The sequence below is a fragment of the Macaca thibetana genome, chromosome 9, assembly GCF_024542745.1.
Source record: "Macaca thibetana thibetana isolate TM-01 chromosome 9, ASM2454274v1, whole genome shotgun sequence".
Taxonomy (NCBI): Eukaryota; Metazoa; Chordata; class Mammalia; order Primates; family Cercopithecidae; genus Macaca; species Macaca thibetana.
In genome coordinates, this window is record NC_065586.1 from 80,804,133 (window position 1) to 80,830,529 (window position 26,397).

At 39.0% G+C, this 26,397-nt stretch overlaps 1 long non-coding RNA gene across 2 annotated transcripts in view; it reads left to right on the forward strand.

Annotated features, from left to right (window-relative positions):
• Positions 1–1,879: 1,879 nt before the first annotated feature.
• The window catches only part of LOC126962128 (uncharacterized), a 28,998-nt gene continuing 4,480 nt past the window's right edge, over positions 1,880–26,397 (forward strand). The window contains exons 1-3 of one of the 2 annotated variants that reach the window (XR_007728601.1): positions 1,880–2,159; positions 24,445–24,652; positions 26,243–26,375. This is a non-coding gene — a long non-coding RNA (uncharacterized LOC126962128). Of the gene's footprint in view, positions 2,160–24,433; positions 24,653–26,242; positions 26,376–26,397 lie in introns of both variants that reach the window. The other variant, XR_007728600.1, reaches the window with a different exon arrangement.

Below are 26,397 nucleotides of genomic sequence, written 5' to 3' on the forward strand. Positions count from 1 at the left end.
CTGGTTATAAGATATGACCTACACCATTGTATAATAGTTGCAATTCCTTTCTACTAGTTAGGACAATATTTGTAACAATTTTGACAGTATTGGTATTTAGAGGTTGATTGCAACATTTATACACATTATACCATGCCAAGCAATTTAATGTAAAAGTTTAAAAAAACAATATGTACTAAGTGCTTAACCCAACATTTTCTTTGTTTTCAATTCATTTATAACGTACTTTTTAACCCATGTGGTTTCCCAGCAGACAAAATGTGTTCCTGCTACACGACACCCTTAAGGGAGCTTGAGGGTAACTGAGGAGCTCCAGGGTTTGGTCAGTGGTTCACACACCTGGCTAATCATCAGAACAATCTAGGCAGAGTTCCACAAATACAAGTTCCCAGGCTCTACCCTGGAGCTTCTGATTCTAGTTCTAATGAAGCTCCAAAAATTGCAATTTTTTATCTCCCTAAACAATTATGATGGTTTGTCAGTATGAAGATTTCACCTGTGAGAGGATATGAACAGTCTACGAACTTCCAATTAGCCTGGAAAATATTTATTTTTATGAAGTTCATTGATGAGATCATTGAAAGGACTTATATGATCTCACAGAGTATAGAAGCCAAAGGATAGCATGCAAGAGCAGGAAGATAATGCCGGCAAGCAACAGGGCCCTCAGATTCTCCCAGACATAGCTCTTCAGGGTCATCCTTATGCCCGCAAAGAAATACTTTGTCTTCAGATTAGGTGACAAGATTTGTACAAGAAACCTTGGTTTAGGGGGAGCTCCCTAACAATTTGCTTATATAGACAAGAAAGCTGTCTAGCTAATTATGCTGGTGAAAACCATCAATAATTCAGCTGGGCCTGAGTGCCACCTTAGGAGGTTCAAAGTTTAAATTACACTCTATAAATGATTATTTATTCCACTGCCCTGATCTTGGCCAAGAGTCAGCAGTTGATTTCCATGTTCCCCAGAGATAAGCACAGGGCTGTTCTAGTCCAACTGCAAATTAACTATATCCTATACAATTCTATAGATCCAATTCTCCCTACATGTGCAGCCCTGAAGTACAGGGTTGAGTGCAGTTAAAGGAGATCTGTACATGAGCCAGGGTCAATCTAGGGCTTTAGCAACAGGTGGACCCTAATATTTAATCCTAACTTGGTTCTTAGGTCTATTTATCATTGTCAAATTTCTGCTTACATTACCTCTGTTTTTACATAATGTCTACATTTTTTCCATTAGGACCCTTAAAATATGAATCACAGTTATTTTACCTTCCATCTCTAAGTCCAACATTTCTGTCATATCTGAGTCTGGTTTAATGCTTGCTTTGCATTTTCTGTGTTTTTCCTGCTTTTTAGCATACCTTGAATTTTTGTTGTTATTGAAAGCTATATACATATATTTGGAAAAGAGAACGAGACACGGTAGGCCTTTAGTGTGAGGTTGTATCTTAACCTGGCTAGGATTTGGGCTGTGTCCAGTGTTTTCGGTAGCTGTAGGTGTCGAGTTTTTCAATTATTTTAATGTCCTTGTTTTTGTCTCTGGTGTTGTCTTTAGGTTTCCCTAAGAACTCCTTCTTAAATAGAGTCTAAAGTTTGCAGGTCTTTTGGCTACAAATCTACTGTTATTATATTAGATCCCCATTGATTTGGTAGCAAGGAGTGGGAGAAAAGAGAATTCTGTAATCTTGTGATTAAATCTCAGTTTTTTAGCAGATCTTTCCATGAGGGCTGTGACTTTCACAGTTGCTTTTACCTTTTTTTTTCTCCTCACTTAGGTAAGACAGAAAGGCTGTGGGTGGCTGGAATTGGGTAATTGCCCTTCTGTCTACATAAGATAAGGCTCTGATAAGATCTTTTTCAGTGGAGCGTAGGACTTTGTTACAAGAAAAAAATGGTCATATTTCAAAGTGGTTACTTTTCTCCTCCCCTTGCCAAAGACTAGAGATGATTTTTCTCGCTTCTTCATGATGAGAACTTGTTGGGGTTCTTGGAGGTAAAAACCTCTGAATATGCTGAAACCCTGCTAAGACTGTGGCTCCAAGGAGTTTTTTATTCTTGAGCTATGTCACAATCAACTTACGGCAATTTATCTGAATTACCATTCAGGTGACCCATCCAGTTTTTAGTTCCGTGGTTCCTGCTCCAGGTAAGCTGATGTCAGTTGTACTCCGTATTCCTCTGTCTCCATATTTCAAAATGGTAGTTTGTCATGTGACTGCAGTTGTCTGATGGGTCCCAGAAAAGTTGTTGATTTTCAGTGTCTTTAGCTTTATTCCTGTTGTAAGGATAAGGCTGATGATTTCAAAACTCTTTACATGTTAGAATTGGAACCTAGAGTACAAAGATGTTTTTTATAAAGAACTTGTGACTCTATTTTGGAGTCAAAATTAGAGGAAGTAACAGCAAAATATTATACCAGCCATAAGTTACAATTCCTTTTGTATTGTAGATGATACATTTAGAACTTAGTTCATTGTTTTCCTGTCTATGTAAAAGCAGGTTTATAAAAAAAACACTAATAGTATTGACAAGATTATATGGTAATATTTTCTTAATTTAAAAAGTTTTAAAAAGACCTTTTAGAACCTTTTTGCTAAAAAAAAAAGATGCAAAAATACTAATTTATGACATACTAATATTAATGTCCTGTCATTTTCTAGAAGACAAGGACAAACTGATACATCATGAAAAGAATTTATTTAGCCAGAGTGAATATATTCTTCTTTATCCTCATTGTCTTTATAGAAACCTCCAAATGAGCAGCAGTGCGCATCTATAAAGGCTACATGGACAATTCAGAGAAAAAAAAAAAAGTGAACATGATTTGATAAGAATAGAGTACTATTCTAAAGTAGAGCAAATTTCTAAAATCTTTCACCTCTAACACTTTCCAAGTATTCATTTATATGAATTAAGTGTTGACTGGTGTTTCCACGAACTTACCTGTTTCTTCAGTGTAAACCATTTGGAGTCTTTGGATGCAAGTAAACACTATGAAGCATATTATTTTATTCACTTTTGCTATAAATTTACATTAGCTATTCCATTCAGTTCATCCACATTGTCTGAATTAATGGCATGAGGCTCTAATTGTTGAAGTCTGAATAATGTATCCAAAATATATTTTATAAAAGTTTTTTTGGCTGGGCGCAGTGGCTAATGCCTGTAATCCCAGCACTTTGGGAGCCTGAGGTGGGCAGATCACGAGATCAGGAGTTTGAGACCACCTTGGCCAATGTGGTGAAACCCCGTCTCTACTAAAAATACAAAAATTAGCTGGGTGTGTTGGCGGGCACCTGTAGTCCCAGCTACTTGGGAGGCTGAGGCAGGAGAATTGCTTGAACCCAGAAGCAGAGGTTGCAGTGAGCCAAGACTACGCCACTGCACTCTTGCCTAGGCAACACAGTGAGACTTTGTCTCAAAAAAAAAAAAAAAAAAAAAGTTTTTTTTTTTTAATAGTGGTATGAATTGTAACTATGTTCTTTTATATTTGTCTTTGACTAAGAGTGATGATAAAGTCTCTACCTTGCTCCTAACATTTGAAAATAAATTACTATGATGCATTTGGCAATACACATGTACATACAGACATATGGAAATAATATTTGTTTAGGATCACAAAGGATTTTATACTGCCATTTTTCATATACTTCACAACAAAGATAGTGATATTTCTTTCTTTTTTTTTTTTTTTTTTGAGACAGTCTCGCTCTGTCGCCCAGCTGGAGTGTAGTGGCGGGATCTCAGCTCACTGCTAGCTCTGCCTCCTGGGTTCACGCCATTCTCCTGCCTCAGCCTCCCAAGTCGCTGGGACCACAGGCGCCCACCACCGCGCCTAGCTAATTTTTTGAAGTTTTTAGTAGAGATAGAGTTTCACCGTGTTAGCCAGGATGGTCTTGATCTCCTGACCTTGTGATCCACCCACCTCGGCCTCCCAAAGTGCTGGGATTACAGGCGTGAGCCACCGCGTCTGGCCAGATAGTGCTATTTCTAAGTTTTCTGGCAGGATGATATGCCAAGCAAGGAATGATTCAATTACACATTCAGAAATCATTCAGTTTTACATATGTGTGACAGGGGAATACAGATTAGTTGGAAAAGAAAATGCATTGTCACCAAAAATAGCATTTATTTTATCATGCGGATGTTATTGCTGCAGTTATCTGTCAGGAATATCATGTTTGGCCCTTTGGGATTTCTTTTGTACTATAATTTCAAGAATTTGAAAGTCATATTCTTTCTGCATGTTACAAAGTTACTCTTTTTCATATCAAAAATTGATTCTTTTATGTGAGTTTCCCACTTCAGCATAAATTGTTTATTACTAAATGGCTTTGTAAGGTTGCAGGAAATACACTTACCTCTTTAATATCCTTTTAAACCAAAGTGGAATGGAATCCACAGGGAACATTTAGTTGTATTAGGAGACTGGAAAATTTGACTAACTTGCTATATTTTTTTGTGAAAGGGTTGATAAAGGAAATTTTCTAAGGTAGTTTGATCTTTATTAAATCTGTTTTTCTACAAAGAAAGCCAGTTTCTACAACAATTGCCAATGTTACTTGAAAGTAACGAGGCAAATGTGTCCTCTGTACTTTCTCTGCACAAAAGTAGAAAAAAACGAAAAGGAAAAGTTGAACTTTTTCTCTCATTATATAAAACTGTGATCATTCAGTAGTGTTGTGTGCAGTGATCTCTCTAGAAATTTGTTGAAACAAATAGTCATCCTCATCTGCTACTATAGATATAATTTTGATAAAGTACCATACCAAAACAATGTAAAAATAATTGTGACACATGTACTATCTTAAATTGCAAAGTATGCTAATGGTTGTTATAAGTCTGAAGTGGGTCTTGGAAATTCTCCTTCTAAATCACACCCACTTCCTCAATTTCACGGCTCAGGAAGGTTGGCTCTGGAAGGATACAAAAATAATAAAATAGTGCCTACAAGTCCATGTTTCCTGACTTTCAACCCCAATGCTCTTTCCAAGTCAAATATCCGTTAGCTTACCTAACTAGCCTGAGCATGGGATGGTATCCAGCTAATAGTTACTGAGTGTTTGACATGTTCAAGAAAGAGAGGAAACGTGTCACAGAGAGGGAGACATTGGCAAGACAAGCTAAGGAACAGGTCACCAAGAACCAAAAGCAGCAGAGAACACCTTATGCAGAAATAGAGGAATTAGCTAAGTACCCAGAAGGTGCAGTATTTATGAGCAATAGATGGGTACAATTTGAGGGGTTTCAGTTTCACCGAGTGGAGTACTCACATGGTAAGCGAGAAAGGAATTGGTCAGACCCATGGAGTGCATTCTGATAGTCTCTGAGAGGAAATAACAAGGAAAGTGAAAAATAATTGGCTGGAAAGGCAAAATGATAGCATTCTAATGATAAGTTTGACTTAGTGCTAGCAAACTTATGAATCCTTGCCCATAAATCTTCAGGCAGTTATCCATTCTCATTAATCTAGGGGGAACTGGGCTCTGTTTGGGCTCTGCATATCAAATATTGCTTTGGTATGTGGGCCACAGGAGCCCTGCTACTCCTGCCACACATAAACCAGAGGTTCCGTGGACAGTCATACTGGCTCATACATGCACTGAAATATTGATCCCTGTATGGCTCAGAGAAGCTGAGTGGAATCTGAAGCACTTGAAGCTGGATTAGCAAACAAGAAACATGCTATGAGAGAGAGAGTGGAAAATAGGAGGTAAGATGATAAAGGGAATATAAGGCAAGCATGCATTCATATTCTATAGTCACCATAAGAAGCTACACATGCAATAAGGATGCACAGACCCTCCGTAAACCAGTTCTGATAGCATTCTTCCTCCACTCTGATGTGATTGCGCAAAATTGAGGTGGCTCAGCTGAAGGGTAGCAAGCTGATCAGTGAGCACCAGTACAGATTTACAAATGCTCTAAGTAAATGACATTTGAATACCAGTCACTGGCTTTTTCAAACAAGGTCATTTATTATAAATAAAAATCTCCCAGGAGGGGCACAGTGGCTCGCTCCTGTAATTCCAACACTTTGGGAGGCCAAGGCGGGTGGATTACTTGAGGTCAGGAGTTCCAGACCAGCCTGGCCAACATGGTGAAACCCTATCTTTACTAAAAATACAACAAATTAGCCAGACTTGGTGGCACATGCCTGTAATCCCAGCTACTCGGGAGGCTGAGGCAGCAGAATCACTTGAACCTAGGAGGCAGAAGTTGCAGTGAGCTGAGATCATGCCACTGCACTCCAGCCTAGGTGACAGAGTGAAACTCTATCTCAATGAAGGGGTCCAGCCCCTCAACACCTGTGGGTGTTTCTCATCAGGTGGAATGAGAGACTGAGAAAAGAAAGAGACACAGAGACCCAGTATAGGGAAAGAAAAGTGGGCCCAGGGGACTGGAGCTTAGCATATGGAGGACCCATGCTGGCACCGGTCTCTGAGTACCCTCAGTATTTATTGATTATTATCGCTACCATCTTGGAAAGGGGTATGTGACAGAACAACAGGGTAATAGTGGGGAGAGGGTCAGCAGGAAAACATATGAACAAAGGTCTCTGTGTCATAAATAAGGTTAAGAAAAGGTGCTGTGCTTTGACGTGCATGGATACAAACATCTCAGTGCATTAAAGAGCAGTATTGCTGCCAGCCAGCACGTCTCACCTCCAGCCCTAAGGTGGTTTTCTCCAATCTCAGTAAATGGAACATACAATCGGGTTTTACACCGAGACATTCTATTGCCCAGGGACGAGCAGGAGACAGATGCCTTCCTCTTATCTCAACCACAAAAAGGCCTCCTTCCTCTTTTACTAATCCTCCTCAGCACAGACCCTTTACCCCTTTACAGGTGTCAGGCTGGGAGCCAGTCAGGTCTTTCCCTTCCCATGGGGCCATATCTCAGACTGTCACATAGGGAGAAACCTTGGACAATACCTGGTTTTCCTAGGCAGAGGTCCGTGTGTATTGTGTCCCTGGGTACTTGAGATTAGAGAGTGGTGATGACTTTTAACAAGCATACTGCCTTCAAGCACTTGTTTAACAAAGCACATCCTGCATAGCCCTAAATCCATTAAACCTTGAGTCAAGGCAGCACGTGTCTCTGCAAGCACAGGGTTGGGGCTAGGGTTACAGATTAACAGCATCTCAAGGCAGAAGAATTTTTCTTAATACAGAACAACATGGAGTCTCTTATGTTTACTTCTTTCTACATAGACACAGTAACAGTCTGATCTCTCTTTTCCCCACACTCAAACAAACAATCAAAAAAACAACTCCCATTGTCACATGGTTAATGGGTGTTCCTTCAACCTCCCAAACTCTCTATCAATATGAAAGTTGCATGGTGAGGGAAGTGACTCCCTCTCCTGGAGCACACCCCTAAGGTGTATCCAGTTGCACCAAGTCACCCGTTCTGTGATGGAGTTAGGAGACCAACTGTATGCATTCTGCTAACCTTTGCTTCCCCAGTAACCCTGATATTTATGCTTAAACCCTATGGCTTGACACTTTTTGAAAAGCCCAAGAGATAGGAAGTTTCTTCATTGTATGGTTATGCTCTGGCTTTAAACTAAAAATTGATTGCAGAGAGGCAGAATTGTGGGAAGGTAAACATTAGTCTTTGGAGTCACAGTTAATCTTCAGTTTAAACAGTGTCTCTGGCACTTAAAGATTGTGTGACCCCAGGCAATGTATATAATTTAGGATGTGGACACTGATAATACTAATGCCTGCCTAATAGATTCTTATAAGGACTAATAAAGAACTGTATGCAAAGCACTTAGTACTGTGTCTGGATCAAGGTAGGTACCCAATAAATACTGGCAGGCATGTAAGTATAATGTACATCATAAGTACTTCATAGAAGTTATTCCTGTCCTCCTTTTCTTTTCTTCCAATTCAACCTGCCAGCCTATTTTATTTTCTTCCTTTTTGTTTTTCTTTTCTTTTCTGAGACAAGGTCTTGCTCTGTCACCCGGGCTGCAGTGCAATGGTGCATTCTTTGGCTCATTGTAACCTCCTTCTCCTGGACTCAAGTGATCCTACCACCTCAGCCTCCTAAGTAACTAGGACTACAAGTGCCAGCCACTGTGCTGGGTTAATTTTTGTAATTTTTGTAGAGATGGGGTTTTGCCATGCTGCCCAGGCTGGTCTCAAACTCCTGGGCTCAATTAATCTGCCCACCTTGGTCTTGCAAATTGCTGGGATTATAGGCATGAGCCACCCCACCTAGCTAGCCTATTTTCTTTATTACCGGGTGGTCGCCTGACCTCTGAGTCACCCTAACGAAACACAATGCTGGGATTTTTGCTGAAAGCATGGGGAAGAAAACTTTTTCTAGTTAGGTTGCTAAACGGCAAGAATGTGTTCCTGGGGCTGCTGTTAGATATCTTGGCAATACAAAAGGAGGATAGTCTAAATCAAATAGAACAGTAGAAATAAAATTTTTATACAGAAATTTGGTCTATTAACTTTGGCTATTTATATAAATTAATTCATCCTTTATAAGATGAAGATTCATCACAACTAAGTATAAAACAACGAAGTACACAACTATATCAAAGCTTCAGTCTGTAAAGACAATTTTCAAGAAGCGTCTTTTGATTGAATTGAGAAATGTCAGAACCATTTATTGAAATGTTCTAAAAGAGAGAAAGATGTATCAATTGATAAATTCTATCTAACTTGAATACAATTAAATCAGTTATTAACAGTGGTCAATCGCCTCCTTCATTCTACTCCAATTTAATTTAGCAGATTTTTTTCTTCAAGAGATTGTGCTAAGCATTGTGTAAAGACAGACTGAATAATATACATTTGCTGTCCTACCTAAATAATGGGGTCATTTTGAGAATTTAAATAAGAAATGATGTATATGATATTTTGTAACTACCTACTTTTCAGAAATCTTTCTATTGCAAGTGAGTAAACCAACTTGATTAAACAAACACTTCTCAAGAATAGGGAGTGGGGTCTAGTGGTTCTAGTAATCAAAGTCCAGGACTGTCTCTTCAGGGGTGGCTAGATTCCGAGGCACAAGAAGATAATAAATAATCTGCTCCTGTTTTTTCTGATAGCTCTGTGTCAGTTCTATTTCCTGTATACTGACTTCCTGTTCAGGCTATTCTCCTTTTGTATTGCCAAGATGTCTAACATCAGCCTCAGGATCACATTCTCACAGTTTAGCAACCTAACTGGAAAGAAAAGTTCTCTTTGCCCTGCTTTCAGTCAGAATCGCAGCACTGTGTTTCATCAGGGTTACTCAGAGGCCAGGTGACCATCAGTGAGCCATTCATTGTCCAAGTAGATGGAATGCTTGAATTAGTCAGACTTGAATCAGTTATTCCTCCCTAGTTCTATGGGCTGGAATCAATCTTACCCAAGCTATCCGGACTGGAAATAGGAGAGAAAAATTAGGTGTTTCCTATTAAATGAGAAATGTATGTTGAACAAACAAAAACACTTAGACTACAAGGATATTGGTTAGAATTATGTTACATATAAATTACATAATAACTCAGTATAAGTTTATTTCTCTTTCAAATAATCTAAAAATTGTTAGTCTATAACTAATATGGATTCCATTCAGTAATGCAAGGGTCCGCAAACTATAGCCTGCAGGCCAATCTGGCCTGACACCTGCAATGTAGATAAAGTTTTATTGAAACATAACCATGTTTAATCATTATGTGCTACAACAGCAGAGTTGAGTTAGTTGGAACAGAGATCATTTGGGTCACAGAGCCTAAAGCATTTATTATCTAGACTGTTACAGAAAAATAAAAACTAAAAAATGTCAAAGAAAATGTCAAACCCTGCTCTAGGCAATAAAAGTAAACCCCAATACATTTCAAATGATGAAAATCACATAAAGTATGGCATATTACTACAACTGAAAGATCTGTCACAAAAATAAAATATAATCATCAAGTATTCCAAAAATTTAAAAAAACAATAAAAATCACTCATGGATAAAAGATGAAGTCATAATGATAACACAAATATTTTCAACTAAATGATAAGAAAAACCCAGTACATCATAATTTGGAGATGTAGCTAAAGAAGAAGTTAAAGGTTAATATAATTGATAAACACCTAGCAGTACAGAACTGATCAAAACAGAGAGAAGGAGAGAGACAAAGAGAAAAAGAGGGAGAGAGGAAGAAAGGAAAAGAAGGAGAGGAGGGGAGAAAGCATGTGAGAGAGAGTGAAAGACTGTAAAAAATGAAAAGGGGAACATCATAACAGATACTACAGCTAGCAAAAGGTGAAGGAATATTAGGAACAATTTTATGCCACTAAATTTGACAACTTAGATGAAATGGACAAACTGCTGTTTAAATTTCTTGAAAAACACAACTTACCAATTTGGACCCATGGAGAAATAGAAAATCTGTACAGTTCAAAATCCATTAAAGGAATTGTCATTAAAAGTCAGGTTATAAAGAAATCTTCTAGTACACAAGATATTGCTGGTGAACTGTAACATTTGAGAGAGAAATAATACCAATCTCACATGAACTCTTTCAGTAAGTAAGTGAAGAAAAAAAAAAAAAAAAAGTGGGAGGCAGGACATTCCCAACTTGCTTTAAGGTAGGCATATCATTGATATCAAAATCTTAGGGTTTACAGGAAATGCAGACTAATACTCCTGATGAAGCTACATGCAAAATAACTTAAAACATCAGCAAATGCAATCCAGTAGCACTCTCAAACTTATCAATATTGCCTTAAGAGAAGAAACACACCAAAAATAAAATCTTTATGTTGAGCATCTTGAGAAGATTATTGTTACAGGACCTCAGTGAACTTAAAGAATGGTCTGTTTTCATTTCTATGTCAATAAACCCTGACTATCACCCAAGTCCCTGGGAAAAAGAAACTTGATCTGTGATATGAAGTCATTAAACATTCTGGTGTGAGACACATGCCTTCCTGGAGGTCTTGACTTTTTCAGCTCCCTTGCAGGACTCTTTCTCCTGGCAAAAGGTCACCTGGGAGCACAGGACAGTGGTTCCTTCCCTTGTGCCTGCCTGTCCCATCCCCGCGTGCCGGGTGATCCTATCCAGGCTCAGCTTCGGCCCTGGCAGAGACATCACAGGGTAGAAGCACTGCTGGGAGGCGCAATGAAATACTGTATTTTTCCCAGGAAAGAAGAAAACTTTAAAGTTGCAAGCTCACACATAAGTCTGTGAGGAAACCAGAACTATCAGTTCAGAAAGTAGGGGCTTGATGGCGCTTTCACCAGCAGTGAGAAACAATCACCTGTCAGCACTACCACCAAATTCTAGGAAGAGCCTCCCGCTCCTCCGGTGAGCCTGGAGCTGACATCACAGCCGCCGGTCTCCGAGTTCACCCAGAAAACACAGGGCATGGGGAATCCTGTAGGTTCACACCACCAAAGGGCAAAACTCTTGCCTCTTTGGACAAAGGGACTGTTTAAAAGTCCGTTCCTTCAGGCACAAGGACAGAGTCACTTAAGGACTTAGGCGCAGGTCAACACCCGTGAAGCTCCTGGGCTTGGCACCAGGACTTCTGGCCCCAGGGATCTGCAGCATGCAGAGGGTGAGCTGACTCGGGAGGTGGTGACTGCTGACTCTGGTGTGGTGCTGAGGTTAGTAGATCCCCCAGAACCCACCATGGGCTACAGTGGAATGCTGGCATTTCTTCAAGAGCCAGAGCTACATTGAGAGGGGTCTAACCACGCTGCAGTAAATACCATCTGGGAGTTCACAGTGCTGTCATAAACATAATTTCATAGAATGAGAACTCTTAAGCTTCTGATGGGTAATGTAAACATGAAAATCAACTGAAAAAAATATGGGCAGAGGGTATTTGAATATGCAGAGTATTTCATTTCTTTGTGGATCTGATCTGGGATGTGGGCACTTGTGAGTGAATAGCACCATGGCTGAATTTTAAATTCACAGTTCTTTTGTGTAAAAGACACACGGGCAGAATTCCATTAATTTAGTGAATATGATTAAAGTAGATGCTCAAACTAGAGCAAAAATCAGAAAGACGTTTCTCTTTGTGTTGAACGCTGTGTAATCCAGTACTACTTGATAAAGGGAGTAACATCAAAGTTGAGACTCAGGTGCACATTCCTAGAGCAATTTGACATTGCCAGGACCTCCAAGTGTGATCAGTGGAACCCTCTAGTTGAGCAGGGTAGAGAACTGCTCTCTAACAATTAAGGTTTCCCGAGTCTGACCCCGGCATTCGTCATGCACAGTAGGACCACCTTACAATATGGCATATTTTAAGATTGGTTCTGCAATTGTAACCTCAAAGTCTAGCAAACCCTTAGTGCATTTCCTTTGGAAGATAATTTCAATATAACTATAACTTAAGAAGCTAACTTTTTGTAACTGTCATTGATGGAGCATTGAAATAAATATCCAGAGCTTAATAAAATTGCTTTAAAAATATCTGAGAGGTTTCTCTACTATAAGTATTATTAAAATAAATCATATAAACATATTACACATGCCCTGTGAGCCATGTTGTCACCCCTACTCAGTCCAGATCAGATTCAATTACTTCCACCTGCTGTCTCCCTTAGCATATGAGGATTATGGGGATTACAAATCAAGATGAGATTTGGGTGGGGACACAAAGCCTAACCATGTAACAAGCTGAGAATCAAATCAAGAACTCAACCCCTTTTACACTAACTGCAAAAAATTAAAATAAAATACTTCGGAATATGCCTAACTAAGGAGGTGAAAGGCCTCTACAAGGAAAACTACAAAACACTGCTGAAAGAAATCATAGATGACACAAACAAATGAAACACATCATGGATGTGTAGAATCATAAATTTCTGAATTTCATCTCATGGATGGGTAGAATCAATACGGTGAAAATGACCATACGGCCAAAAGCAATCTACAAATCCAATGCAATTCCCATCAAAATACCACCATCATTCTTCACAGAACTAGATAAAACAATCCTAAAATTCATATGGAACCAAAAAAGAGCCCGCATAGCCAAAGCAAGACTAAGCAAAAAGAACAAATCTGGAGCCATCACATTACCTATACTATAATATAATACAGTATAGTATATTCAAACCATATTATAAGGCCATAGTCACCAAAACAGCATGGTACTAGTATAAAAATAGGCACAGAGATCAATGGAAAATAATAGAGAACCCAGAAATAAAGCCAAATTCATACAGCCAACTGATCTTTGACGAAGCAAACAAAAACGTAAAGTGGGGAAAGGACACCCTGTTGAACATATGGTACTGGAATGATTGGCAAGCCACATGTAGGGGAATGAAACTGGATCATCATCTCTCACCTTATACAAAAATCAACTCAGGATGGATCAAAGACTTAAATCTAAGATGCAAAACCATAAAAATTCTAGAAGATAACATTGGAAAAACCCTTCTAAACATTGGCTTAGGCAAAGACTTCATGACCGAGAACCCAAAAGCAATGCAACAAAAACAAAGTTAAACTTAAAAGCTTCTGCACAGAAAAAAAAAAAAAAAAAAAAAAAAAAAAAAAAAAAAAAAAAAACACACACACTCAGCAGAGTAAACAAATAATGCACAGAGTGGGAGAAAATATTTTCAATCTATACATCTGACAAAAGACTACTATGCGGAATCTACAAGAAACTCAAATCAGCAAGAAAAATACAAACAATCCTATCAAAAAGTTGGCTAAGGATATAAATAGGCAATTCTCCAAAGAAGATATACAAATGATCAAAAAACATATGGAAAAATGCTCAACATCACTAATGATCAGGGAAATGCAAATCAAAACCACAAGGCAATACCATCTTATTCCTGCAAGAATGACCATTATCAAAATATCAAAAAAGAATAGATGTTGGTGAGGATGCAGTGAAAAGGGAACACTTTTACATTAATGCTGTGAATGTAAACTAGTACAACCACAATGCAAAACTATAGATATTCCTTAAAGAACTAAAAGTAGAACTACCATTTGATCCAGCAATCCCACTACTGGGTATCTACCCAAAGGAAAAGAAGTTATTATATGAATAAGATCCTTGCACACTCGTGTTTATAGCAACACAATTCACAATTGCAAAAATATGGAACCAGCCCAAATGCCCATTAATGAACAACTGGATAAAGAAACTGTGGTATATGTATATAAACATACCATGGAATACTACTTAGCCATAAATCACAACGAAATAATGGCATTTGCAACAGCTAGGATGGAACTGGAGATCATTATTCTAAGTGAAGTAACTCAGGAATGGAAAACCAAACATTGTGTATTCTCCTTTATAAATGAGAGTTAAGCTATGAGGCTACAAAGGCATAAGAAGGATACAATGGACTTTGGGGACTTGGGGAAAACGGTGGGAGGGGGGTGAAGGATAAAATATTACACATTGGGTACAGTGTACACTGCTCAGGTGATGGGTTCACCAAAATCTCAGGAATCACCACTAAATAACTTATTCATGTAACCAAGGAACACTCTTCCCCAAAAACCTATTAACTTTTTTTTAAAAAAACCAAAAAAGTATTTGCATAATTTCTTTGCAATAGAAAGTGATAAGCTATATAAGATCTATTTGCTGCAAATTGAAACGCACATTGCTTCAACAAAGTTACTTAAATAGGTAAAATACTACCTGCAAATCTAAAGATGTCAAATAGTGTTCTAATATTTACTAGATAAACATTTATCAAGTGATATTTGATGGGCCAGTAAGTTAAAAAGTTGGAATTAGTTCCTAGATAAGAAATAAAAATTTAGAAACTTTTTAAACACAGCATCTACATGTATTTCTCAGAATATAATATCCTTAATTTATACTTGTTTTCTGGAAACTACCTACATATTATAAAAGGCATTTAGTTTGTGACTTTAATTTTTAAGATACTTTCACCCTACACTTTTTTCTTGCTTTATTTGTTTTTCTGAAAGTTAATAATAAGAGCTTATATGTGTCAAGCACTTAAATGTTATAAATGTTATTTCATTTGAAACTCACAAATAATATGCAGAAGATATATTTACTATAATAATTTTGATAGGAGGATCAGAAAAAAAAAATTGTCAAGGTAGTACAATAGAAGGAGTTAGAGACTGGAAACTACCATGGATTTGCCATGTGGTTTATAATTATGTTATACTCCCTGCTAGAAGGCAGGAAAGAATTTCAAGAAGACAATATATGTAAAAGAAATTGGCAAACTGTGATTATTGTATTATTTTGAAACATTACGGAAAATGATAAGCAGCAAGACAGCAAGTTTCCACAGGTCTTTTCTGCTTCTTACTCAGATTGTGTGATACAAGCACAGTGCCATATCAAAGGCCATATATATCAATCATGGCTCAAAGAATGAAATGGAATTCAAATGTACAGTAGAAAAAATTTTAAATGACTTTTACTTGACTGACTAGCTTGTTAATAAGTACTTGCTATTCTTCTGTAAAATACTATGACTTACTATGACTGTTGCTCGTAACAATCTCAGTACTAGAACTAGGCATGCATGTCCCTATGAACATCCGCCCCATTACACAACCATCTTCCAGTTCATCTTTTGTCTGAGATTAGGGTTTTACTTATTAATAATACAAAAATCCACATAGATTCAGACTCAGTAAAACATAATCCATTTTTATTACAATTCTTCTTTCATTGGTAGCATTTTAAACAATAGAATAACCTGCTTGGTGAAACAATTTAAAGCACCAAGAGAGATTCTGTAATGCCTTTTAAGATAGATTTTGAGATTACTGCCTTGTTGAAAAAGACTTTCAATGATAATCATGGTTTATTTTCCACTGTTTTAGAAGTTTTTTCCAACAAGTTTTAGAAGTTGAATTTTTCATGAGAATATTAGTTCTATTAGAAAGGATCCTTGTCTATTCTGTTCACTGTTGGCTCCCTACTACATATCATAAAGCAGGCTTGTGATAAGAATTTGTTGAATAAATAAATAAATTCTAAGTATCCTTCACTATCATCATGCATTTCTTTTTAAGGGATAAGCCTTCAAATGAAATAATGCCTCTAAGGAAGCTCTGTAACCACAGAAAGAAAGATTCAGATTCTCATTAAATTCACATTTTAAAATTTGAAAATATATACAAACATATATATGCGATAGAAGAGGACAGAACATTTTTCTGATAGTCTGATCTATGAAGTTCTTACAATTTTAATTATATTTTCTTGGATAACTTCTAAGGTGCAGAACCTTAGAAGGATTATTGAATCTTGCTGACTGTTGATTTGTTTGTTTTGCTCTAATCTTGGGAGAAAATAAGGATTTTTTTCGTTTATGCCACATCAGAAGATTGATTCCCACGTAAGTTTTAGGACTTCTCTTGAGTAAAGAGGTTATTAACTCTACAATAGTATTCAAAGAGGATTCCTGGAAGCAGAAAGGTGATATAATTTTCACTTAGGTAGGTATCTTAGTCTTTTAAGAAAAGCCTCTTATTAGAATTATATTAGTTTAAAAATCTTTATCCTGGATCTTTCTGTTATTTAGGTCCTAAGCAGGTTTTGACCTTCCTTTTTATTTGAAACATTAAAAATAGCAAAATCACAGCTTTGATCAGAAAAATTTTAATTGCTAAGGTAATGTTAACTCTGGAAACACCAAAATAATTGTACTTGGGGAAAATATAGATAGAAGTTGATTTTTCAAAAACAAACTTGAAAACTGACAATATTCCTTCTCTTAAAATTGCTGTCTTCTAAGTAAGAATTCAAGGTGTCAGTCACCTTCTGTCATGTAGCATGCAAAAAGCTTACCTACCTATTCCTAGTTTGCTAAGATTTTTTTTCATCATGAAAGGGTGTTGGATTTTGTCAAATGCATTTTCTGTATGTGGTTTTTGTCCTTTATTGTATTAATCCTTTGTATTTTATTGATAGATTTTCATATGTGGGACCAGCCTTGCATTCCTGGGATGTATCCCACTTTGCCATGGTGTATCCATTCCTGTATGTTGCTGGATTTGTGTTGTTTATATTTTTGTGTCTATATTCATAAGACATATTGTTCTGAAATTTTATTTTTGTAACATTTTTGATTTTGGTACTAGGGTAATACTGACCTTATAGAATCAATTGGGAAGCATTTCTTCCTCCTCCATATTTTGGAGGAGTTTGTGAGGAAATGATAAATTCTTAAATATTTAAATATTTGGTAGAAGTCACCATGAAAGACCTCAAGACCTGATCTTTTTTATGTGGAAAGTTTTTAAAATTAAATCAATCACTTTACTTGTTACATGTCAATTCAGATATTTTTATTTCTCTGTGAGTTTGTTTCAACAATTGGTGTTATTTTAAGTTTCCCAATTTGTTGATATAAACTTCTTATTCATACTATGCCCTTAAAATCCTTTATTTCTATAAGTTCTGTACTACTGTCCTTTTATTCCTGATTTTAATATTTTGAGTATTCTTTTTTCTCGTTCATTTTAGCTAAAGGGTTGTTACCTCTGTTGGTCTTTTCACAGGAACAATTTTGATTTTGATTATTTTCTCTATTGTTTTTCTATTCTCTGTTTCATTTACTTCATTCTCTATTCTTTATTATCTATTTTTATTATCTAATCCTTATTTTTCCTTCCTTCTGCTTGTTTTGGTTTTATATTTTCTTATTTATCTAGTTTCTTAAGGTGAATGATTAGTTTGAGATCTTCGTCTTTTAAAACATATGTAGTCGTTTATAGCTATAAATGTCTCTCTAAGCACTACTTCAACTATACCTTAGAAGGTTTGGTATGTTGTATCTTTATCACTTCCATCAATAACAAAATATTCTAAACATTTTCCTTGAGATGCCACTTCACATCCACTGGGATGGCTATAATAAAGAAGACATATACAGTTGAGCCTCAAACAACACAGGCTTGAGCTGTGTGAGTACACTTATATATGGATTTTCTACCACATCTGCTATACCTGAGACAGTAAGATCAATCCTTCCTCCTCCTCCCGCTCCTCAGCCCATTCAACATGAAGACAGTGAGGATGGAGATCTTTATGGTGATCTACTTCCACTTAATGAGTAGTAAATATATTCTCTCTTCCTTATGATTTTTTTATATAACATTTTCACTTCTCTAGCTTACTTTATTGTAAGAATATATAATACATATAAAATACGTGTTAATCGACTGTGTAAATGGCAAGGCTTTTGGTCAAGAGTAGGTTTTTAGTAGTTAAGTTCCAAGGGAGTCAAAAGTTACATGTGAATTTTCAACTGCACAGGGGGTGGTGCCCCCAACCACCACATTGTTCAAGGGTCTACTGTATTAACAAGTGTTACTGAAGATACAAAGAAACTAGAATCCATATCTTGCTAGTGAGAATGTACAATGCCGTAGTCAATTTGGAAAACAATTTGAAAAGTTGCTCAAAATGTTAAACATAGGCCAGGTGCACTGGCTCACCTTTAATCCCAGCACTTTGGGAGGACAAGGCAGGAGGATTAGTCTGGGAAACATAGCAAGGCCTCATCTCTACAAAAATATAAATAAATCTTATCTGGGCATGGTGGTGTATACCGGCAGTCCAAGCTACTTGAGAGGCTGAGATAGGACAACAGCTTGAGCCCAGGAGTTGGAGGCTGCAGAGGGCCATGATTGCAACACTGCACTGTATCCTGGCAATAGGGTGAGACTCTCTCTGGAAAAAAAAAAAAAAAAAAAAATATTAAACATTGAATTACCACCATATGATACAGCAATTCAATTCCAAGGTACAGATTCAAGAGTATTGAAAACACACATCCACACAAAAACTTGTACACAAGTTTTCATAGCAATATTAATCATAATAGCCCATAGTGAAAACAACCCAAAAATCTATTAAGTGGAAAATGGAAAAACAAATGTAGTTTATCTATTCAGCCATTAGAAGGAATGAAGTATTGATTCATTCTACAACATGGTTGAATCTTGAAAACATAATCCTATGTGAAAGAAGTCAGCCAGAAAGAGCCAGATCGTATGTTATTATATTTGTATGAAATATCAAGAATAGGTAAATCAATAGAGATAGAAAGTAGATCAGTGGTTTGCCAAGGGCTGAGGAAAAGGATGAATGGGAATGACTGCTAATGGGTACAAGGTTTTTTTGAGGTGATAAAAATATGCTGGAATTAGATAGTGGTGATGACTGCATCATTTTATCAATATACTAAAAACAACAAAACTGTATGATACAAATAAAACATCTACATTTTGACTTTGGAGGAAAAATGAACGTGGAGAATCACATGTAAGTGGTATGTAATGGGCCAAGTCTGTAGGTGATACAAGACTCCAGTTCACGCTCCATTGACTAGAACAAAGTCACATGGCCATCTCTAACATCAAAGAGTGCTAGAAAATGCAGTTGAGTTCATGAACAGCAAAAAAGAATTAGGTTTTAAAAAGACCCGTCAGTTGGGCTCCGTGGCTCACATCTGTAATCCCAGCACTCTGGGAGGCTGAGGCGGGTAGATCATCGGAGGTCAGGAGTTCGAGACCAGCCTGGCCAACATGGTGAAACTCTGTTTCTACTAAAAATACAAAAATTAGCCGGGTGTGTTGGTATGTGCCTGTAATCCCAGCTTCTCAGGAGGCTGATGCAGGAGTATTGCTTGAACCTGGGAGGCAGAGGTTGCAGTGAGCTGAGATCATGGCACTGCACTCCAGCCTGAGCAACAAGAGCTAAACTCAGTTGCCCCTCCCTCCCCCCAAAAAACCCTGTCATTTTAGTGAGTCTCTGTCATAAGAATCAAACATTTCCTAATATTCTTACCAATTTTCCCAGACTGTTAGCTCCACAGTGTCAAAAGTAAAAGTGGTTTTTGTTCACAAAGAATAATATGACTGGGGCTCTATCTCATTTTCTGTCTCTCAGCTCTTATTCTACCTGTTGCCTTCATTCTCAAAAAGGCTTTTTCAAAGCAGCCAGAAAGATGGTCCTGTTAATCTCCAGCCTGCACTTTCCTTACAATCTCTTTCCCTGGGTCCATGTAATGAATACCAGGAAACACTCCCAAAATATACCCAATCACTAAAATAATCATGGTGATCTACGAGCAATATACAGGCTGGACATGAATGTATATCCTTCTTTCATGTGGTAAAAGGGGGAGTAAATCAGCTGAACCACATAAAAACAATTCACAGAAAAGAGGGATTCATTTACTAGAATCAGATGGAAAGAGACTCTGGAGAATCAAAGACATCCAATGCCCAGTACATGGAAATCTGAATGGACTGTCCTGCCAGGATGAATACTGATGGAGTTTATTTCAGAGTCACAATAAAAAAATAAGCAATAAAGAAGAGCAATTAATTTGGACTAGATTGTGGAAGAACTTGGGAATCATCATGCTTATATTTTGCACTGCTTTTTAAAGGAGTAATAACAGTGTGTGATCTAGTTTTGCTCTGTGTCCCCACCCAAATCTCATCTCGAATTATAATCTCCACATGTCAAGGGAGGAAGCTGGTGGGAGGTGATTAGATCATGAGGGCCATTTCCCCCATGCTGTTCTCATGATAGTGAATTCATTCTCATCAGATCTCATGGTTTAAGTGTTTGGCAGTTCCCCTCTCCCCTCACTCTCTGTGCTGCCACCATGTATGATGTACCTTGCTTCCCTTTTGCCTTCCACCATTATTGTAAGTTTCCTGAGAAAACTTTCAATTGACTTACAATTCCACAGTTACATGGAACTGTGAGTCAATTAAACCTTTTTTCTTTATAAATTCCCCAGTCTCAGGTAGTTCTTTATAGCAGTGTGAAAATGAACTAATAGAGCGTGCAAGGTCTACAATGGGCAGATTCATACAGCAGTGGAAGCAGAACAGATGGCAACAAGGACCAGTGAGGGAGGATGAGCAGATGTGTCAGGGGCTACTGCAGAAGTCTACAGGTGAAGTAACAATGCCTGAGAAGAGCTTATGGATCTACAAATAAAGCAACAAAAACATATGTGAGATGTCGCAAATGAAAAATCAACATGACTTTTTAACGTTTGGATAAAAGAAAGAAATAAGAAAAATATTGGTAGAGAGACTTTGAGAAAAGTAATCAGAACTAGGTTGAATTGAGTTATGGGGTGGGGGATTTTTAACTTTCCCCTTTTTATTAGGCACCTGAATGTTACCGTGATGTTACAAAATGAAGGGCCATCTAGGATGGGTAATTTTTATTTTTTTGTAATTCCAGTGAATAGCTCTATGATATTCCTGTTATATCCAGCAATTCCACATATATTCAGCTTCTGAAACTCCTGGTTGGTTTTATATGTGAATTTTTTGTAACTTGGTAAATTCAAAGCTCTGAGATACAAGAAATCTGGAAAGTCAGGCAATATTAGCAATATCTGAAAATAACTTAAGACACTGAAGGAAAAATATCAAAAGCCCTGGAATATTTTGGAATGTGGATTTATAGATTTACTTAAAAAGAGAAGAGCCTTGATAAGATTTATTATATATATGTATTATTTATATGATATAAATATTAAACAATGCTAGATTATATGTAACTACAACAACAGCAAGACAAAAAGCATTAAAAAATAAAATAAAACTTCATTTAGTAAAAGAAAGTACAGACCAAAATGTATACCTAATTTAGGCCACGTTCTACCCTGGGATGGGTCCTTCCTACCTTCAGGCCAATGTTGCAAATGCTGAGCCAGTCATGGCATCCCAACAGGACAGAAACTCCTTCCATGTAGGTGCTATTCAGATTCCCATGCAGCAGATGAGAAAACTGAGGCTCAGAGAAGTGAGGTCACTACTGAGGATGACCCATCTCGGGAAGGAGCAGTGCTGGCCAGGGGCAGGTGAGGTCACTTCTGGAGTTTCTGGAGGTCACTTCTGGACCCAGTTCCAGAGGAAGCAGACCCTGACATGACTCCCAAATTGGCCAAGGAAATGATGATCCAGTGGTTTCCATTTCACTCTTCCCTCACTCTCCACCTGTTTGGGGCCTTAAATCATCACTTTTGGCTCACACTTAGCTCCTCAGGGTCTTCCTAGCATCAGAAAGAACCCGGATTCCAGGGTCCATCTCTTACTCCAAAGTCACAATCAAAGAATCACACAATAAGGCTTGAGCCTACGATTCTAAAAGCACCTCCTAAGCTCAGAAGGCAGAGAGGATCTGCTCATCAGTGAACAGAACAGAGCCCACAACCTGCAGCCCACACTCCAGTAACCAGAGCTTGATCAAGGAACCTGCAAGGAGTGGATAAGATCAGGGGCCACAGCTAAACTCCCAGCTCCAACCTTTACATAGACCAAGGACAAAGCCCAGAAAAATAAGCTGACACCTTAAAACCCAGGGGTCAGCAGTCAGTGTCGAGCCAGTGCCCAGAGCCAGAAGGCTGAGCCTGAAGCACAGCTAGTGTCCAATGCAAAGGATCCCACATGCAGAGCCTGAACTCTCACTCCTGGGAACCAAGATCAGAGTCCAAGAATAATGCAGGGTCCATCCCAGAGGCGGCGAGTGGGACATCCTGTTACCACAGACATACGGGGACAGAGAATCAACTTGGGCTGTACAAAGCAAAGCCATGTTCACAGTTTCTCCTCCTATGGACAGTGGCTTTGGGCCCTGGGTTCTAGGAGCTGGGAGATGCCCTGCATTGTTAACAGGTGACTCCTTCTTGCTCTGTCATTTCTGGCTTTCTGCTAGTACCTGTTCTGTGCTAGGGCTGTACTGGCTGGGCACACTGATGAGCAGCACTCAGCCCTGTGCTGAGGAGTTCACAGTTTGGTAGAGTGAGACCTCATCACTAGATGAAAATGGCTATAGGTTTTCCCAGCAGCGCTCCCGGCAGATAATCACAACTGAACCTAGCATGAGTTTCCACAGAACTCTCCTCTTCTGTTGTGTCCACAAAGAAGCCCAGAGAGTGATCTGAGGAAACCTGGTTGACAGATAGCTACAGGCCGGGCCCTGTAAAGGAAGTTTAATCCTCTGGACTCCACCCAGGAGTCACTTAATTGGCCAGGAGGGAACTTCCCTCCCTGGCTGATCTGATAGGAACAGGGTAAGGTCTCATGGTGCCTCCATCTCAGGCCACCCTACTCCTCTATGTCCCCACTGTCAGTCCCCGTCCTGCTTGTCCCCATAGGCCCAGCTCAGCTCTGCATCCATGAGGAATCCTTACTATGAATGATGACCAGGCCGAGCACACGCGGGGGCCCATCCTCAACACATCACCTTTGTTGTAACATTCCAAGAACTCTGAGAGGCAATTTCCACGTTAAGGAAGCCACTTTACTGGACAGAATCTTGGTGCCCAATAAAGGAGTATCACTGACTCCAGGTGACCCAGCCTGAAAGTTCGGCAGCCCAGTGCAAATGTCAGTAGTTCCCACTCCACAGTGTACTCATTCAGAACAGCTTCCTTGACAACCCTAACCCTTTCATCTAATCAGAAATACTTCAGCCACTGCCCAAGGTCCTGGGACTGCTCAACTCGGTCCATCAAACTGTAAGGCAGGAGCCTCAAGACCTGGAAGCCTAGCAACTTCTTCCTCTCCCAAAGGCGAAGTTTCTCTACTGTCTTCCCAGTTCCTGTAATCATTCCTGAGGACAAGGTTATCTGCCTCACATGAGCATGTAGGCACCACAAAATCACATCACACGCTGTCACCTGGCTTCCAGACACCTAGGTGTTCAAATGACAGGTCTCAGCACATGCAGCCTGAGACAGCATTGTGAAGTGGGGGTGCCACTGGGAGAGGCCCACCAAGCCAGATGAAGAGCCTGGTGGCCCTAAGGGTCTGGTCCCCCTTATAAAGAAGGCAAAGCTGAGGAATCACAGCCAGAGCTACCTTCTGTGGCTTTCACAGCTAAGCCTCATCCAACCCCACTCAGGACTCTGCAAAGCCAGAGCATCCAGGGCACCAGACCTGGATGGGATTGGAGTTCTCTGGGCCCTCCTGGAGTCATCACTACACACACTTCTCCCTCTAGTGAATCCTGAAGGTTAAGTCATTGCTATGTACTGAACGTTTGTGTCTGCCTAAAATTCATATGTTGAAGCCTAAATTCCCAAGGTGATAGTATTAGGAGATGGGGCCTTTGGTAAGTAATTAGGTCATAAGGGTGGAGCCCTGATCAATGGGATTAGTGCCCTTATAAGAAGAGACAAGAAAGAGATCATCTCTTTCTGTCTCCACTATATGAGGATACAGTGACAAAATGGCCATCTGCAAACCAAGAGCAGTGCCCTCACCAAACATCAGATTGGCCGGTGCCTTGTTTTTAGACTTCCCAGCTCCAAGAACTGTGAGAGATAATTGTCTGTTGTTTAAGCCACCCAGTCTGTGGTTTTCTGTTATAGCAGCCTAGACTGCTTAAGACAGCCATTCTCTAAATCAACTAAAATGTATTGAGACAAACACCTTTCTTCTTTCTGAAAGGTAAAGTGAAGGTACAGGACATCCTGGAAGCTGAGCAGAGAAGCATGCAGCCGTTCCATCCCAGAGGAAGCAGCACCCCAAGCCTAGGGGCTGAGAAGCAAACACTCCCTGCCAAATGTTCCATCACAATCAACAGATACAAGAGGATCCACTGCTAGAAGCTGGAGTTGAATTTCTCTTTCCCTTATTCTTTACCTCAGATCTGCAACCTCCTGTCTGGTGAGGATAAGATTTTGTTCAGCCTCCCAAGCTCTCAACCAATTACCATTAGCTTTTAGTTCTAAGGACAGAATCTGTCCCTGAGAGGAAGAAATGCTATTTCCAGCTTTTGTTTGTTATCTTGCAATGTCTTCTGTAGCTCTCTAACTCATTTTTATGACTCATCAGGTCTTTGGCTTCAAAACTTCCCACCTCTTGCTGTTAGTCATAATCTACTCTGACAGTAATAACCGAGACACAGACTCCATTTCTTTCTGCTAACAGAGTCCACTCATTTCATTTCCTCTCTCCTCTAAGATGTGGATCTGACCTTTTGATTCAGGCTTCTTCAGTTTCAGCCCCTTTCAGAGGACTTGTCAGTTCCGCTTTTCTGTACTTTTCTTCAGCAATGTTGGCATAGAATTGAATTTTCCTCTATTTTCAATGTTTAAATGTCCATCTGCCTTACAAAACCCTTCAGTTTCCTCTAGGATCCTTTTCCTCTAGGATCCAGTTTCCTCTAGGATCCAGGTTATCAATGTGATGTCCATTCTCTGATTGGACATGATCACCAATGTTCTCCTCTCCCAGGGAGGTTGCCAGTTCCCTGGTTTTGAGCTAACAATCCTGCAGAAACTTGAACTTACTCTTCACATGAGTGCTGGATCTCTATATGGAAATGATGAGACGTTTTTCAGTTTTCTGTGATAGGTTCACATATATGTGTCTCGGCGTCTTCCACTTGTGTTGTGATGAATTGAATTTCTTTGTCTAGAGCCTGTATCTTTCTTTTAGGATCAGACACTGATTGTCCTTGGTCTGAACATTGAGGCTTCTCATATCCCATGGTTGACTAGGATGTGAATGCAATTCTATATTATTCACAGAGCTCAATTTGCCCAGAACACAAAGCACATCTGGATTTTCATATTCTCTGATCATAGGCTGACGTTTCATGGATACAGAGTGGTTGCCAGTCCTCAAGAGTTTACCTCTGGTGGAGGAATGCAAAATACTCACAAATCATCCACCTTTCTGAAATATGTGTCCTGTAGGAGGGGAAAGAAGCCATGAGAAAGAAGAAGGTATAGCATCCCAGGCAGTGGGCCAGACTGCACTGAGGCAGAAGGAGGAACAAAGTTTGCCATGTTGAAGAAGTGAAAGAACAAAGGCAGAGCAGTAGGCCTGGGAAGGAGGAAGCGGAGGTTTTCTGTAAGAAAAGGATGTGAGGGGAGTTTAGGAACTCACAGCAGACCAGTCACACTCTAGTGGTGACATAAAAAGGCAGGTGTTGGCAGTTGGAGCCACAGTTACACTGAATATTAATTGGGCTGAGGGGAAAATAATGGCTTTAAAAGCTAGCAGACTTTAGGTCCTATTTGCAGTTCTTCCCTCATCTGAGAAATGGGGATATTGACTCTGACCCCCACGGGATGCCTGGAGAGATTAAATGCCATGCAATGTGTAAAGTGCTTGGGTCTGACATCACAGGGAGATATCCAGTGCTAAGATTCATACAGATTCCCTAGGTCTTAAGCACTTTTGGTTAGCCTTGGTGGGTTTTTTCAAACCTTTAAACATTAATCTTCCCCAAATTTATCTTCTTTCCAGGTCCCCACAGGGTCCAGCCCTCCTTCTGTGATTTCCTCAAAATGACAACCTGGAGGCTATTGATGAGAGGACACCCAGTGGTGAGGAGACACTGGGTTCACAGTCCAAAGGCTGAGTACCAGTCATACTCAAGGTGAAGAAGAAAATGCACAGAG